Source organism: Canis aureus, chromosome 8, assembly GCF_053574225.1.
Source record: "Canis aureus isolate CA01 chromosome 8, VMU_Caureus_v.1.0, whole genome shotgun sequence".
NCBI classification, from domain to species: Eukaryota; Metazoa; Chordata; class Mammalia; order Carnivora; family Canidae; genus Canis; species Canis aureus.
Window position 1 is genome coordinate 67,178,598 of NC_135618.1, and position 16,278 is coordinate 67,194,875.

The 16,278-nt window shown below is 52.1% G+C and overlaps 1 long non-coding RNA gene across 1 annotated transcript; it reads right to left on the reverse strand.

Annotated features, from left to right (window-relative positions):
• Positions 1 to 7,670: 7,670 nt before the first annotated feature.
• Positions 7,671 to 9,071, reverse strand: LOC144319548 (uncharacterized). The gene is made up of 2 exons (XR_013385363.1): positions 8,919 to 9,071; positions 7,671 to 8,324 (listed from the first exon to the last, which is right to left on the reverse strand). It is a non-coding gene; the product is annotated as an uncharacterized LOC144319548 (long non-coding RNA).
• Between the last annotated feature and the right edge of the window lie 7,207 nt (positions 9,072 to 16,278).

Here is a 16,278-nt window from a genome sequence, read left to right on the forward strand (position 1 = left end):
CCTCCAGTGGCACCTGCCTCCCTGGGTGGAAGGGGGAGCATAAGGGGTGCTCTGCTCCCGCAAACCTCCAAAGTTCATGGAGGTGCTCACAGAGAGCCTGGCAGGTGAGCACTCAGCATATGTGACTCACCACAACGGTTGCCATTGGTGCAAAGCTGGACTGCCTGCTGTGCTGCTGGCCCACCCCATTTCCCTGAGGGACCACATCTGAGCAGGGAAGTCTGCCCAGCAGGACCAGTCTGGTCCAGGCAGATGCGGGAGGGGCATACCCCGGGCTCAGCTGGCTGAGAGATAAAAACTTCTCCATGGCAACCCAACCTGCCCCCCAGAGGGGGTCATTGGCTTGGTTTTCCAGGCCACGGGAGGGCAGCCCAAACCCCCCAAGCTGGAGAAACTGGGGCACAGACCAAAGGCTCTCACTGCACCAGATCACAAGCTCCCCAGGCCCCTGGGCAGCAGTGGAGCTGAGCAAGCTGGGAAAGTAGGCCAGAGCCCGGAAGCCCCATCTCCCCCCTCCTCACACGCTGGGGAGGCTCTTGAAGACTGGTACCCTGACGAGGTTTGAGGCTTCGGTGGAGGCGGCTCTGAGCTATGACGTGGAAGGGAAGCTACTGGCAGGCTGTGGGAGCAGGGAGGGCTCCCACAGAGTCGTCAGGGAATGCCATCTCCCGTCTCTGGTGGAGGAAGGAAAGAAACCCTTGCCTCCTTGGTGGCTTTTCCTCCGCAAAGTCTTGAAGGCCCACTTCTGGTAGCCAAAGGGGATTAACCATCAGTGTCCCGGACAGAGTAAAACAGATGGTTGTGCATGTGGTTCTGCCTCCCTGTAGAGAAAGCTGACAAGGACACCAAGTGGCCTCAGTGTCACCCAGCAAGGTAGGGGCAGTGCTGGAAGCAGACCCCAGCTGTCCTGACTTCCAGACCAGTTAGTGAAATCATCTAGGGAGATGTTTTAAATTCCAATGCCCAGATCCTACCTCGGGGCCAATGAAACCAGAGTCCCTTGGTGACAGCAGCGCTGGGCTTTTTGTCAGAATCCAGGTCCCATCACTGCTCAGTCACCTGCCTGCTCCCCAGCTGACTTCATCCATCAGCTTCAAAGCCCTCCGCGGGGCTTCAAACACTCTTTCTAAAGCAACTTAACAACGTTCTCCCTGCAGTCTTGTCTACATTGTTCACTTGCTTGACCACCTCTTCATAGATGGTTCCAAGGTCAAATTTAAAAGATCAACAGTTCTCTTGGCGTGTCTAGGTAGCTCGGTTGGTTGAGTGTCTGACTCTTTATTTTGGCTCAGGTCATGATCTCAGGGTCACCAGATCAAGTTTCATGTTGGGTTCCACACTTGGAGCAGAGTCGGCTTGAGTTTCCTTCCTTCTCCCTCTGTCCCTCCCCCCACTAGAGCGCGCTCTCTTTCTCTCTTTCTAAAAATAAATAAAAATCTTTCAAAATAACCAAAAGTTCTCAAAAGTGAGGAACATTCAACTTCCCCTCCTCCACACAGCCTCTGCTGAGTTACCCCCACTTACACCCAGAGCCCTTCCCAGAGGTTCAGTCTCTCCCCTCTGCACCACTCCCAGGGCTCCTCTTGGCTGTCCTTCCCATGCTGGGCACTGCTTCCCATGCGTCCACATCACCTCCCCCTGCCCCCACCCTCAGCATGGACTCCACATCTAACTCACCCCACCCTACCCCCTGGCATGTGGTTCCCGCCAAACAGGTGAATACTGAGGTGTGCCTGTCATGATAATGACCATCACATGACCTTGAAAAATAAACACGAGAGCTGGAACATCCCCACTGACAGCTTTGATCTATTCTGACCTGCCTATCTTGAAGTGTCGTTGTCTAAGAAAGCAACTCCTACAGGGAGCCTCTATTCTAACTTAATAAAATGTGCTTTGTGGGTACTACAGATTGAATATTTGTGTCCCCAACAACTCCACATTCATATGTTAAAATCCTAATACTCAATATGATGGTATTTGGGGGGAGGGCCTTTAGGAGGTGATTATGTGGTGAGGGCGGGGACCCTCTGAATGGGATTAGCATTCTTATAAAAGAGGCCCCAGCAGGTTCCCTTGTCCCTTGGGCCTGTGAAGACGCAGGGTGGAGATGCTGTCCATAACCCAGGATGCAGGTTCTCACCGGACACCAAATCTGCTGAAGCCTTGCTCTTGGATTTTCAAGCCTCAGAATCATGAGCAATAAATTTCCATTGTTTATAAGCCCCCGAGTCTATGGTGGTTTGTTCTAGCAGCCCAAATGGACTAAGATAGTGAGTCTACAAAGGATAGCAAACAACTGCAATGCCCCCAAGCCCCCAGATCCTGTGTCAAGCACTCCATAGATGTATAAATAGTATTTAGTAGCAGAGGATCCGGTGATCCAAGGAAGCCTGCAGGGCGAGCAGCCACGAGGTCAGGGGGGAAAACTGATAGGTCCAAGTCCTGATTTTGGCTGGGCAGCTTCCCGGCTCCAAGGGCCTGGGCACTGCCTCCGCATGCTCACAGATGCACACACTCATCCTGGGGCCTTCTGGGATCGGGATCGGGGGTGGGGTGAGGTGGGGGGAGGGCAGGGTCTCCATGCACAGTGGCTCCGCGAGCTGCTGGAGGCTCCTCGCAGACCAACAGCTCCCAAAGGCGAGCTCCATGGTGGTGCATGAGGCTCCACCAACCAGGACATTTGCAAACACCATGCACTGTGCACAGAAAGCCCAGCCTGCTTTCTGTGGAAGAAAGAGAAGTGGAGGAGGAAAGGTCCAGCATCAGGGGCCCAGTTGCAATTGGGAAAGCCCAGCTGGGATCCAGGCAGCAGTGGAGGGTGGTCTGAAGGCAGACTCGCATATGGAAGAGGGGGGCTTCTTCCTGGATCTGTCAGTGGTGCCTCTGAAGTCCACAGCCGTGTTCTCACCTCACCGTGCCTGTCAGGCCTGCACCTACGTTTCTCAGACAGTTTCTCCAGGTGCCCAACAGGGAGCATGTGGCCCAGCCGGGGCCATGACGGAGACTCAGAACAAGTCTGTGAAACGGAATCGGCTCTCACCGATGCAGACTTGCTTTGTCCTTTGCACTCAGCGGGCCCCCACGTCCCTTACTTCTAGTTCGGGCATCAGCAGAGGATGCTGTGAGTGCACAGCCAGATCACTGTTCAGCCCAGGATGGGCAAATCAGAGGCAGACTGAGAATCCTGGCCCCCTCACTCCATTTGGTCAAAAGGAGATGGAAGATCAGAGGATTGGAATAGGTTAATGGAACATTCTAGGTCTCAGCTATGAGAACCTTTGCTCCAGGGTAGAATTGAAGGAATGAAGAAGGACGGGGAATTTTATCCTGGTCTCATAAAAAGGCAGTGTGAATGATCCTCAGCTGCTACTGGACCTATTAAAGGCCTAATTTCCATTCACCTATAACTTTATTAGGCTCATCCGAGCTATTCATCAGACAAGGCTGTCTTGAAAAGGGTGGATAGTGGCTTTTATTAAAATGTCTTCCTGGTGGCAAATGCATTAGGTTTTATAGTCCTACACACACATCTGCTTTCAACAACGGGAAAGAGCTGCCTCGCCATCGCTGGGGCCGCCAGAGGTTACAGGTAAGACCTAGGAGACCAGATGTCCCAGACACCCAGCCCTGTGCCTGGGCCTTAGCGTCTGGAGTGGGTCCTCGCCCTACCTCTGGAAGTTTGGGTAAAATGTTCCATCTCAGAGAGCTACCAGATGCCTCTTGCACAGCACCAGCCCCCACCAATTCCCAGCTGCCCTGCCCTTCAACTACGTGCTGGAGCCAATGTATATTTTTGGAAACTGGTCCCAGAGTAGAGCCTGGAGAGTCTGGATAAGGGGTGGCCATCCTGCTGGAAAACTGTGACAGGTAGCCCTGGGGGCCCTAGGGTTTGGCAGGTTTTGAAAAACGTGGAAGGGAAGTGGCTGGACGGACAGAGCCGCTCAGCAGTGCAGAGTTAGGGAGAGGAGCCCCCAGCACTGGGGGAGGGAGAGCCTTCCCTGATTTACCTGTGAGGTTCCAGGTCTCCTCTGCCTTGGATACAAATCCCTCGTGGAGACAAGTAGGGAGGGAGAGTGGAGTGAGTCCCCCAGGATCAGGCCAGCTCTGCAGCTTTGCCACCATGTGGCGTGGAGCGTGTTATTGGCCTCTCTGAGCCTTGATCGCCTCATCTGTAAAATGGAGCTCGCATGCCCCACGATGCTGAATTGTTGGCAGGATTAAAGCAGTCAGATCTCACAAAGCATTTAGCAGTGGGCCTGGCACATAGTGAGCCCAGAACTCACACCAGCTGTTATTATTATAGTCGCAGTAGTGCCCCCATGATGAGCAAGCGTTGAGGGTGGCAGGGCTGCCAGTTGTCCCACTCCATGGCCAACTGGAGTGAGGGGGGTGGGATATGAACTCTTCCAGTTTATTCCTAAGCCAAGCAGCTATTGAGCTGGAGCCCAGCTGTGTAGGGCTTCACGTTTGTCTGCCTGCCCCAGGAAGAATTTCTAAATAATTAGTTGTCGTTGACAATACTTGCAATGTTACTAAGGAGAATATAACGAAAGCCTACACATCTGGAGATAATAGTACTAACCTGTCTCATGGGCTGTTGTGTGGATTAAATGAATCAAATCGCGTAAAGAACTCAGAGCCAAGTGCTGTGTATGTGCATGTGCCTGCATATTTAGAAAGTTTTCTCTGGGATTCTGGCTGCCATCATGAAACAAAATGGCAGCCAGCATATTTCCCACGGGCAGATCTCTGCTTACTCGTGGGGGTGTTCCCTGCATTTCCAGAGGTTGTAAGGATGGGGAAGACCCTAGATGGAGCCAGCTCAGCTCTTGAGCCCAGGTCCTACTCCAGTGCCTGATTATACGAAGGGTGTTTCCAATATGAGAGGCCTGAACGTTTCTTCCCATACCCTTGGCCCCCTGCTGCCCACGCATCCCCTGGCTGCAGCATAGGTAGTCCAGAGAGAGCAGACCGGGGCCCCTGAGGGAGACTGGGAGACTTTCGGGGGAGGGGTGTTAGGGCAAGGCTGACGCATAATCCGCCTAGGTTTTATTTATTTTTTAAAGATTTTACTTATTTATTCATGAGAGAGAGAGAGAGAGAGAGGCAGAGACACAGGCAGAGGGAGAAGCAGGCTCCGTGCAGGGAGCCCGACGTGGGACTCCATCCGGGGTCTCCACTATCACGCCCTGGGCTGAAGGCGGCGCTAAACCGCTCAGCCACCCAGGCTGCTCTCCACCTAGGTTCTAACGGACTGAGACCAGACCACGAGGGGATAGGACAGAAGGTAGGGCAATAATCTAGGCAAGAGATGGTCATGATTTGGACCAGGCTAGGAGAGTAGAAATGGAAAGAAATGAGTAGATTCTAGATAAATTGTGAAGGTTGCCAATGGGATATGTCGTCAAACAAATGAGCTACTTGAAGAAAAAAGAGAGATCCAGAGCAAGCCAAGTGTTGGCCTGAGACATCGGAAGGGTGAAGTTGCCATCAACTGAAGGGGAAGGCCTTGAGGAGCAAGACAGAGGTAAATCAAAGCTGGGAAGGGCTAAGGGGCTCCCCCCAGGCCCACTGGGAGCCTGTTTCAGGAGACAGGAAGAGGAGGGACGGGCAGGGAAGTGGAAGATCCAGGGCCCCCACCAGCCATCTGCCTTCTGAGTGTTTGTCTCCAGGAGGGCTGCCCAGAGGAGCCCTCCCCAGGTAGCCAGGCCTCCTGCTCCTACAAAGGCTCATGCCTGTCTGGAGGGAGAGCGAAAAAAAAAACACCTTGAGGGAGGTACACGTCCTTCTTGCCAACAGATAACACAGCCCCAAACTTCTAACAGAGCAAAAAATCCCCTAAAAGGAGCAGTTGACACCTGACCCTGCTGCTACCTCCATGAAGGGCCTCCAGTCTCCAGGCCGGGCGCCTCTCGGCCCTGAGCCTGCCTGGATATCCTGCACACAGGTGCAACTCTCGGTAAAAAACCAGAATTCCTCTCGCTTCAGAAATAAAAGGTAGGCATCTGCCAGTGGTCTTAATATCTCTTCTTTTCCATTCTCAGCATGAGGCTAGGGCTCTTTATAATTCATCAAAAAGGCCACACATAATGAGCTCAGCTCTAGTTCTGCAGCCAGGGCTGTCAGCTCACCTTTTAAGGGCCACACACACACACTGGCTGGGGACCCTTAGATCTTGTTGTCCTGAGGCTGGGGATGAATCACCTATGAGTCAGGCATCAGGCTGAGCCAGCACTGCCCTCTTCCTGAGGACCAGCTGTGTTACAGGGTGGGGGGCCAGGCTGGGGGCTTCCACAGATGCCACCTCACATCCTCCTCCTCACAGTGCTAGAAGGAAGGCACCTACATACCCATTTTGCAGATGTGAACACTGAGGTACCATGAGGTCTAACATCTTATCTGAAGTCCCCTGGCAAATGTCTAGTAAAGAATCAACTTGATCCAAAAAGAGGTCTGGTCTTTGTCCTCAGCTCCCAGGAGGTGATCTTTTAGCCCTTGGAAATGGCCTGCCTGATAAGAGGGGTTTTGTTTACCTGGGGGCTTTGGGCCATGCCAGACAGCTAACAATGTGATTTAGAGTGGGGGCTTTGAGTCATACAGGGTGAACTTGACCTCTGGAGGGGCTGGACATGGAAGTCAGCCACTCTGTAAGTCCACCATGCCTATATGAGTGAACCCCAATGAGCATTCTGGACACAAGACTCAGGTGAGCCTCCCTGGTGGGCAGCGCTTCATGTACTTTGTCACATGTTGCTGCTGGACATCGTGTGCACTGTCCTTGACTCCACTGGAAGCTCTGCATCTGGTGCCATCCTGGACCCTGCCCCCTGGCCCTCTTCCCTCGAGTGATCTTAATCTATATTCCTTTGCTGTAATAAACCATAGCCATGAGTACCCCAGCTCTCGAGTTCAGGAGTCTTTCCAGTGAATTACAGAGCCCGAGGGTGGTCTCGGGGACCCCTGAAATTTGCAACTGGTGTCCGAAATGAGAGTGGTCTTGGAGATCCCTGAACTCTGCCACTGGGTGTGAAGTGAGGACCTGTGACCTGCCCCCTATTTGGTCTCCCGGACTAGGAGAGAACGTCTTTCTGTTGTTTTAAGCCCACAGAAGCTTAGGACAAGGATCTCAGCTCCTCTGCAGCTCACCAGCTGTGAGTTCGTGGAGATTTTATGGTGGCCCTAGGCAACAAATACAAGCCATCCCTTCCAGAGGCTTCTGCTACAGCAGCTTCTCTGGCTTCAGCTGCTCGAGAAAGACCTCTGCTCCAACAGGATCTCTCTCAGGCCAATAGCAACTTCCCTTCACTGTCCATTCGTTCCCTGGACCACCGTGGGGGCCGTGGGAAAGTGCCCGGTAGCCCCCACAGTTGCATTTGCTCCTGAGGCCACCCACCCCACGGGCTGCTCCCAGCCACAATGGCCCGCAACAGACCCCTTCCTGGGGCACTCAGGACCCCACAGCCAGGGATTCCCAAGAGCCTCAAGCCTCCCAGAGGCTGCACATCAGCTGAGCACATCTCCCTGCAAACCTCTCCCTCTCTCCTTCACCTGCGTCCAGCTGCTCCAGCCTTTCCCAGTCCTCCCTCCCCCTTCCGGCTGTATTAGTGTCCCGGGGCTATCACAGCGAATCATCACAAACTAGGGGGAGCTTGAACAGCAGAAATGTATTTTCTTGCAGTTTATGAGACCAGAGTCCAAGACCAAGTTATCAACAGGGTTTGTTCCCTCTGGAGGGTCTGGGGGATAAACCACTGCATGCCTCTCTCCCAGCCTTCCGTGGCTGCCAGCCATCCTTGGCGTTCCTTGGCTTGCAGACACACCATCCCAATCTCTTCACCATTGTGCCGTGACCTTCTTCCCTGTGTGCCTCTCTGTCACCCCCTCTTCTTGTAAGGACCTCAGTTGTTGGATTCAAATCATCCCGAAATCCAGGGGGATTTCATTGTGCGCTCCTTAACTAATTATGTTTGCACACACCGAATTCCAAATAAAGTCACATTCCGAGGTCTGGGGGGACATGGCACACACACACACACACACACACACACACACACACACCAGACCTAAGATTTGGGAATGGGGCAGGTGGGGCGGATCAGGTTGAGGATGGAGTTGCATTGTGCACTGGGACCCCCACCCCCACCCGGCTTCCCTGCCTCCGTGGGAGGGGCTCTGGTGTCACTGCTCCTGCCAGGGGAAGAAAGACCCAGTTCTGGAGCCAGGCCCTGGCTTCCAGGGTGGCCGTGCTCAGGAGGCTGTCGCGTTGATGAAAATACCACAGAGCCGTCTGCAGGGCTCTTCCTCTCACTGTCTCCCAGTGCCTGAAATAAATGAAAAAGAGATGTTCCTGGCAGAGTCTGTGGAGGAACTCCATGGCAGGAATGAAAATTGGCTGCAGCATCCAAGAAATCCTTGAATGGAAAGAGATTTCTAGGACAACACACCTCTAGGAACAGAAAGTGTCAGTGGTAGAGCCTGGGGGAGGGAGGGAGGTAAGCCTGCATGTAGCATGTCCGTGCATGTCTGTGGACACTCCCACGAGGGGCACACCTGCACAGGTGCTCACACCTACGCAGGTGTGCATACCTGCTGACGGTGTATGAACGTGCGGGCGGGCATGGGGGGCCCAGCCGAAATCACGGCGTAGGCTTCCTTCTACTGTTGGACCATCTGTCCGCCTCTCCCATCACCCCCATGCCCACTGGCCAGCTGGGGTCACCTTGTCCTGCTACATTTGAACAAAATTGGCTTTGGCCCTTGTCCAGGGCCTGGGAGGGATTCCAGCCTCCTGCTGCTCCTGGGGGATCCGCTGAGGCTGACACGGCTCCAGCCCCACCTGGCACCGAGTTCCAGCTTTCGCTGAATCCTCCATCTGCCCTGCACCGTGCAGTCTCCTGTGCCAGCCGGCCCTTTACCTCCCTCACTGGAGCTTCAGGGACTCGCTCCCATAGGCAGCTTTCTCCTGGCTCTGTCCCAGCCTCCAATGCCTTTAAACCAAAACAAGGCAACCGCGTGGCCAGTCCTGCTCTGGACCTGTCCTGGCTGGAGAGCCCTCACCTACCCCTGTCCAGGACTCACACAGGCTCCTCTTTCATCACAATGGCCCATCTGGGATTTGCTAAGCAAAGAGAGTCCCCGTCCTATGCCCAGCCCCTTGGCCCTCCAATCCTCCATCCCTGCCCCAAAAGGGACCTGCTTGATCTACAAGCTTGGTGCACCACGAGGGCCAGGAACATGGCTCCTCCCAGTCCTGCTCTAGGGGGCCTTCCCAGCCCTCCTCAAGGGAGTGGATCCCTTGGTCCTTCGAGAAATACATCCTGGAGAGACCTGGTGTTTGCCCCAACCTCAGGCTGCAGTGGTGAGGATCCAGGAATGTGTGTACTGAGCAGCCTAATCTGAAAGCCTTTACTGACAGAGGGGGAAACTGAGGCCAGAGAAAGAATCAGTTTGCCTCAGTCATGCCATGAGTTAGTGGTCCCAGGCCACAGAAAGCCTAGGTCTTCTGACTTGGGATGAGGTCTTTATCCCAGCCAATGGGGCTGGTGGGCACTCCCAGGCACAGAGCTGTGAGTGGGCATTCCTTGAACACCCCAGAATCCTCAAAGACCAGCTCTCTGAATGAGTGTCTTTTCCTGGCTATTAAAGCTGGGATCTCTGATAAAGCCAAAATTTGGTTAAAGGCAGAACCTAGAGGTTCCCTTGGGAACCCCTTTTCCCCTCTCCATGCTCAGGGGTGCTCAACTATAATGTGGGCAGAATTTAGCACCTTCCTCTCCTGTCCTCTCCACTCCAGTCCGAAAAGTACTCAGTGTCCCCATCCTCCTTCCTCTTGGAGGAAGACATTTTTGCCAAAACCATTATAACACTGTTATGGACTGGAAGATTATGTCCCCACCACCGCCACCCCCACCCATATGCCGAATTCATATGCCGAAGCTCTGACCTCCCAGTGTGACTGTATAAGGATGTAGGGCCTATATAATTAAAGTTAAATGAGGTCACAGGGTAGGGCCTTGATCCAACAGGACTAGTGTCCTTATGAGAAAAATCATCAGAGAGCTCTCCGTCTACACACACGTACCCAAGAAAAGCCGTGTGAGGACACAGCGGGAAGGTGGCCGTCTGCGAGCCAAGCACAGAGCTCTCACCAGAAACTGAATCAGCCAGAATCTTGATCTTGGACTTCCAGCCTCCAAAACAGTGAGAAAATAAATTTCTGTTGTTTAAGCCACCCTGTCTGTGGTATTTTGTTATGGCAGCCCTAGCAAAACTAAGACAAGAAACTGAAATATTTACAGATTAAATGACACCAAGTCTGAAAGAGATGCCTTAAAACAATGCAGAAGAGGAAGTGAGCAGAGATGAATCGGGATCAGCTGCAAGCTGATAATTGTTGAAGCTAAGTGACAGGTTCATGGCGGGGTCATTTTTTCCCCTCTGCTTTTATGTGTCAGAAATGTTCTCTAATAAAATGTTTGTCAAAATAGTATGGTGGAGTGGGTCATGAAATCAATTCGATGGGTCACAACCAGCTTTTTTTTTTAATGAGAAAGGATAAAATAGAATATACCAGAATGTATCATGTACAACAATGTGATACTTTGTGAAACTTTTTTCAAGGATGTGTGTGTGTGTATGTGTGTGATGTACTGGGTCTGAATGTAAAATGTACTCCTTATTGTGGGTCATGATCAAAAGAGATGAAAAGTTCTTTCTCACAGGTGATTGGACCATGGCCCCTACAGTCAGATTGCCGGGGTTCTGGTTCTGCTGCTTACTGGCTGTGTGGTCTTAAGCAAATTATTAAACTTCTCTGTGCCTTAGTACAGCTAATAATACCACTCCCATCATAGGATTGATGGGAGTGGTATTAGGATCAGGTAAGCTAATAATGTAGAGTGCTTCCAGCCATTCTCCTAACACATTGCAAGGGCTCAGAAGGTAGTAACTATTACTGCAGTGGCCATAATATACATGGAAGCTATTATTATAGCATCAGGAATTTGTTGGCCTGGATGGGAGGATGTGTGTTTTATAAGAGGAGAAAGGCAATGCTCAACCATTGTTATAGAATCAAAACTCAACTGAGTAAATTTGAGGATCTAATTGGCTTTATTCAACCATTCATGAATCCAGCAGCATCCCACCCAGTAAACACACAGATGCTCCCTGGAGCTGTACAAAATGGAAGGCTTTTATCGGCAGGGGGGTGGACAAGGAGATTATCAGCAAAAGAAAAGAAAGGATTATCCTTTCTTAGGATATCCTCCCTTAGGGGAAGAGATGTGGTCTTCTCACTAACATCTCTGGGAAATTCCAGACTCATCCCTTTCAAGTTCCACTTCTGGAGAGGCTGAGAGTGCTAGTAATCTGGGGTTTGCTGTCCTGGTGGCATGATTACATTTTGGGCCTGTTCATTTTTTCCTTCCTTCCTTCCTTCCTTCCTCCCTCCCTTCCTTTTTAAAGACCATGAAGTGAATTGAATTTCTGGCAGTGGGGCACTTCATCCATTTGTGAATGTTAACTCTTTCACTCATATTATGGAATGCCCACTCTGTGCTAGTCCCAAGACACTGGCCACAGAGAGATGCACAAGGCAAATACGGCCCTCACCCTCATGGAGACCACCCCCTATCTAGGGAGAAAAAGCAAACAATAAATGGTGATTAAAATGTCATTATTGGGGCGAGGAACTAAACAGGGTGATGGGGAATGGCAGAGAAGGGAGGTAGTAGCCTGACAAGGACTTACAGTGGCCATAATATACAAGCCTTTAGCCAAGGGGCACCTGGCTGGTTCATTCGGTGGAGCATTTGACTCTTGGTCTCAGGGTTGTGGGCTCAAGCCCCACTTTGGGTGTAGAGGTTACTTAAAAATAAAAAAAAAAATTAAGATTTTATTATTTGAGCTGAGGGAAGGGGGAGAGGAAGAAGCGCACTCCTGCCTGACTCAGTGCTCCATCCCAGGACCCTGAGATCATGACCTGCGCTGAAGGCAGATGCTTAACTGACTGAGCCACCCAGGTGCCCCAAAAATAAAATCTTCAAACAAACAAACCACTCAACCAAGAGGAAGAATCGGGCCCAAGGCTGGGAGGCAAGAGACCCTGGGAATGACAGCAGCTTCTCAGTAGGATACCACTGGTCACGCATGGCCCTTATGTTTACCATGAAAATGGAACGGAATTAAAAATTCAGTTCCTCAGGGCTCAAAGGCATCAGGCAGTGTCTGGGCAAGGACTTAGAACATTCTCATGGTCTTGGAAAGTCTGTCGGCGGGCGCTGGTGGAGACCCCAAGCTACATGGTCCATTGTGGCAGCCACTGACCACAGGTGGCAGCCGAGCTCTAGAAATGTGGCTAGGGCCTCTAGGGAAAAGAATTTCAAATTTTCTTTTATTTTAATTCACTAAAATTAAAATTGAAAAGGGGATCTTTAATTCAATCATTGGAAGGCTTTTAACTATATTTGGAACAAGTTGGGTACGTGAATCCACTTTTCCAACTGTACATTTTATAAAATCTAAATATAGAGCAAGTTAAGACACGCTCTAAGAGGAAAATACATACACCAGATGGTGAAGACGTAATATGAAGAAACAAAGGTAAACCGTCTCATTAATAAACTTTATATTGATTATATGTTGAGATGATAATAATTTGAATATATCACACTAAGAGAAGATATTATTAAGTAATCTGGCCCGTTTCTTTTCATTTTTAAATGTGGCCAGTAAAAATACTGTCAGTTACTTATGTGGTTCAAATTTATTTCTATGGGACAATGTAGGACTAGGGTTTGGAAAGCTAAGCAGTGAATGGAGAGGTCTGTAGTGGGTGGGGAGGTCTTGTTGGCTCAACACAGAGTTTGGACTTCTTCCTGGGTAATGGGGAGCCACAGCAGGTGTTTGAGCAGAGCAGTGATGCCTCTGAAGGATCTGTTTGGCAGCTTTGGGCGGAATGAGGGGAGCAGGACACCAGTTGAAAAACCATTGTTGTCGAGCTCATCAGACAGGATAGTGGCTTGGATTAGAATGGAGAGGTGCTGCCTGTTGTCTCTCTCTTAAGGGGACTTTGCAGACATGTCACCCTAAACTTCTGCTTTTCTCTTATCAGCCACCCCTCACAGTAGGGGGACAGAAAAATATAGGTGTTTAGTTGGGCTCATGGCAATCCAGAAAAAAATGGGGACACCCGCATTGTAAGGAAAATGAAAAGAACAGAGGCTGGGTGGGCAAATAGCCACTTCCACTGAGAGAAGGTCAAGGAAAGAGAGCCAGAAGGCTCAGCCGGCAGGGTGGGAGGAAAACCAAGGGGCGCAACACAGGGTCTGTGTGTTTCTGGAAGGTGGGTTTGAAAGGGGGAAGTCACCTGCCTCCGTTTTGACATCAAACTTTCTAATTGATAAATGTTTCTTCCCAGTTTATCTCTTAATTCAGGCAAAAGACCCAGTGGGCAAAGCATCCTGTGAGGGGAACGACGGCACCCTTGCAAGTAGTGGGGACTGCGCGGAACCAGCTAGACCCCGCTGATTGGCCCTGGGGACAGTGCTTGACCTGACCTTCGCTGCCCACCTGCACACCCCCACTGGCCTCTCCTGCATTTTCCTTATATAAACCAGGAACCGTTATCAGCACTTTGGCACAGTCTTTGAGGCATTAGCCCCCTTTCTTGTTGCACCGGCACTCGTCTCTGTGCCTTGGGTCTGTCAGCCAAACTTGGTCAGCTTGGGACCCCCAGCTACAGGCTGCTGCCCAGGAGCCACTGCCTGAGTGCCCAGCAAGATGACAGGTGAAAACCTCAGGCACAGAGTGGGGCTCACCTGCGGCTCTTGACAACTATTTGTCCACTAATGTGAGCATCTAGCACTAATGTCACCATTTAGCTATGTGAGCATCACTGGTGACCTTGGGAAGAGCAGTTTTGAGGAGATGCAGGCAGGCGGGCAGAGAAATGAGAGGGAGATGAGGTTCCAGTGAGTGTGATGCTTTCCAGAAGTATGGCTGGGGAGAGCAGAGCCGCCGCAGAGGGAGGCAGGTGGAAAGACATGGGGTGGAAGGAGAGGCCATGGCCTGCTCAGCTCCCAATCCCAGGACCTAGTATTATTAGTATTATGGCTTTTATTCCTATGCATATGAGAAAGGTAAGGCTCCAAGAGGTGGGCCTATGGCCCCAGGTCTCCAGAGGGGGCCCACGGTCTGGGCCCAGCCTGCACCTGGGGCGGGGGGGGGGGGGGGGGGGGGGCAGCCTTCTGCCACTGCCACTCCCGCCTTGCACCCTGCATCACCCCTGCCCTCTCCCACTCTTTCCCAGCGTCCTAATCTTTCTTTAATGAGCTGGCTCTTTGATAATCGCAGTGGGCCTTTTATGAACTAAACAAACCAAAGCTGCAGGCTATTTTTTTTTTTTTTTTACAAAAGAGCTCATTGAATAAGCAATGGGCTTCTCTGCAACTATTTTTAAAGATGGAGCTGCAGGCGAGTCTGTGAGGAAAATCAGAGTGAGGGAGCTTCTGAAGGTCACCTGGCATTTAGGGAAAAATCCAGAGCTGGGGGCGCACCTCACTGACCCCTGCGCTGGGCCCTAGAGAAGGTGGAGGTCCTGGGTGAGAATCCTGCACACAACTCCACTCGCCCCCAGGGGCAGCCAGCGAGAAACTGGCCCAGTGTCCCGGCTGACTCCCTTGGACCAAAGAGTTCTGCCTCTTTTTTTTTTTTCTTTTCAAAGATTTTATTTATTTATTTGACAGAGAAAGAGCAAGGAGAGCAGAGGGAGAGGGACAAGCAGGCTCTGCGCTGAGTCTCAGAGCCAGATGTGGGGCTTGATCCCACAAGTGTAAGATCATGGCCTGAGCCACCCAGGTGCCCCAAGCTTCTGCTCTCAAAAAAAATAAAGAAAGAAAGAAAGAAAGAAAGAAAGAAAGAAAGAAAGAAAGAAAGAAAGAAAGAAAGAAAGAAAAAAAAGTCACAACTGCCCTCGGCTCCTGCCAGTGGCTCCAGCGTTCCTTCTTCCTCCCCCGGGCTGCTGCCTCCGGCGCCCACAGGCCACTGTCGCATCCGTGGCCTGCCTCTGTGGCCCCTCCCTCCACATGGCTTCAGACAGCCCTGCAGACACTCGTGACCTCTGCTCCACGCTGAGAACCAAGACCTCAGACCTGGTCCCCGCCCTCAGGAGCCTCAGGGCCCGACCATCTCCTCTCGGGATAAAGCTTCCACACACAACCGCGAGCCTATTCCAGCCACTCCCGAGGCATCACAGCAGAGAAACTGAGGCTTCTCAGCCACTAAGATGTCAGTGGCTGCATTTGGCGGAGCTGGGTCTCAGCCCTAGGGCTCCTTCTGCGTCCTCGGATCCAGCTGCCTTACACCCTCTAGGGAGCAACCTGTCCCACTATAATCTTGGCTTCAGGGGACTTGGAAGGTGCTGGAACTTTGTGGAGGACCTCTGGGAGGTGCGGTCAAGTGGATTTTTAGTCAGCCTCCCCTTTGCACAGGCCACAGAGCCCCCGAGGCCGGCACTATTATTTCCCCCAACTGAGACAGGGAAAGTGACACTCCGAAGAACAAAATTACTTGTCCAAGGTCACTCAGCTTGCAGGGATTTGAGCCCTGGGAGCCGCCCTCCCCCCTTGCTTACTCTGCCCGCCTCTGGGCTCTTGGGGGGGCCTTCCCCTCCCCATCCCCCTCTTCCGAGCCCGGGAGCCCCCTGGTGGCCAGCGCCGCCCCTGCACCTCACCTTCCGGGCAGGGACCTCACTCCCGGGGCAGGTGGGCCCCTCTGAAGGCCTGAGCTGCGGCCTGGGAGCCAGGAGGTCACATCCCAGCTGTACCCCCCTCCCCCGCAGCTCTGCGGCCTGCGGAGAGCCAGGCCAGAGAAACCACGGAACAATTAATTGGTGCTTTATTCTTTTTTTTTTTTTTTTAAGATTTTATTTATTTATTCATGACAGACACAGAGAGAGAGGCAGAGGGAGAAGCAGGCTCCACATAGGGAGCCCGACGTGGGACTTGATCCCGGGTCTCCAGGATCACACCCTGGGCTGAAGGCAGCGCTAAACCGCTGAGCCCACCGGGGCTGCCCACTTGGTGCTTTATTCTTGTTGCATTTTCCCCTTCTGAATTCAGAGAAGAGAGCAGGGCCTTAGTCCCCCTCTGCCCCCAGGTCTTGTGTCAGACAATGGCCACTTCCTGGCTGTTGCGGTGACACTGCAGGACTGGAGGGGGTTGCCCCAGGCCAGGCAGTTGCAGGGATGCGGTTGCCAAGTCCGGAGGGAAGCAT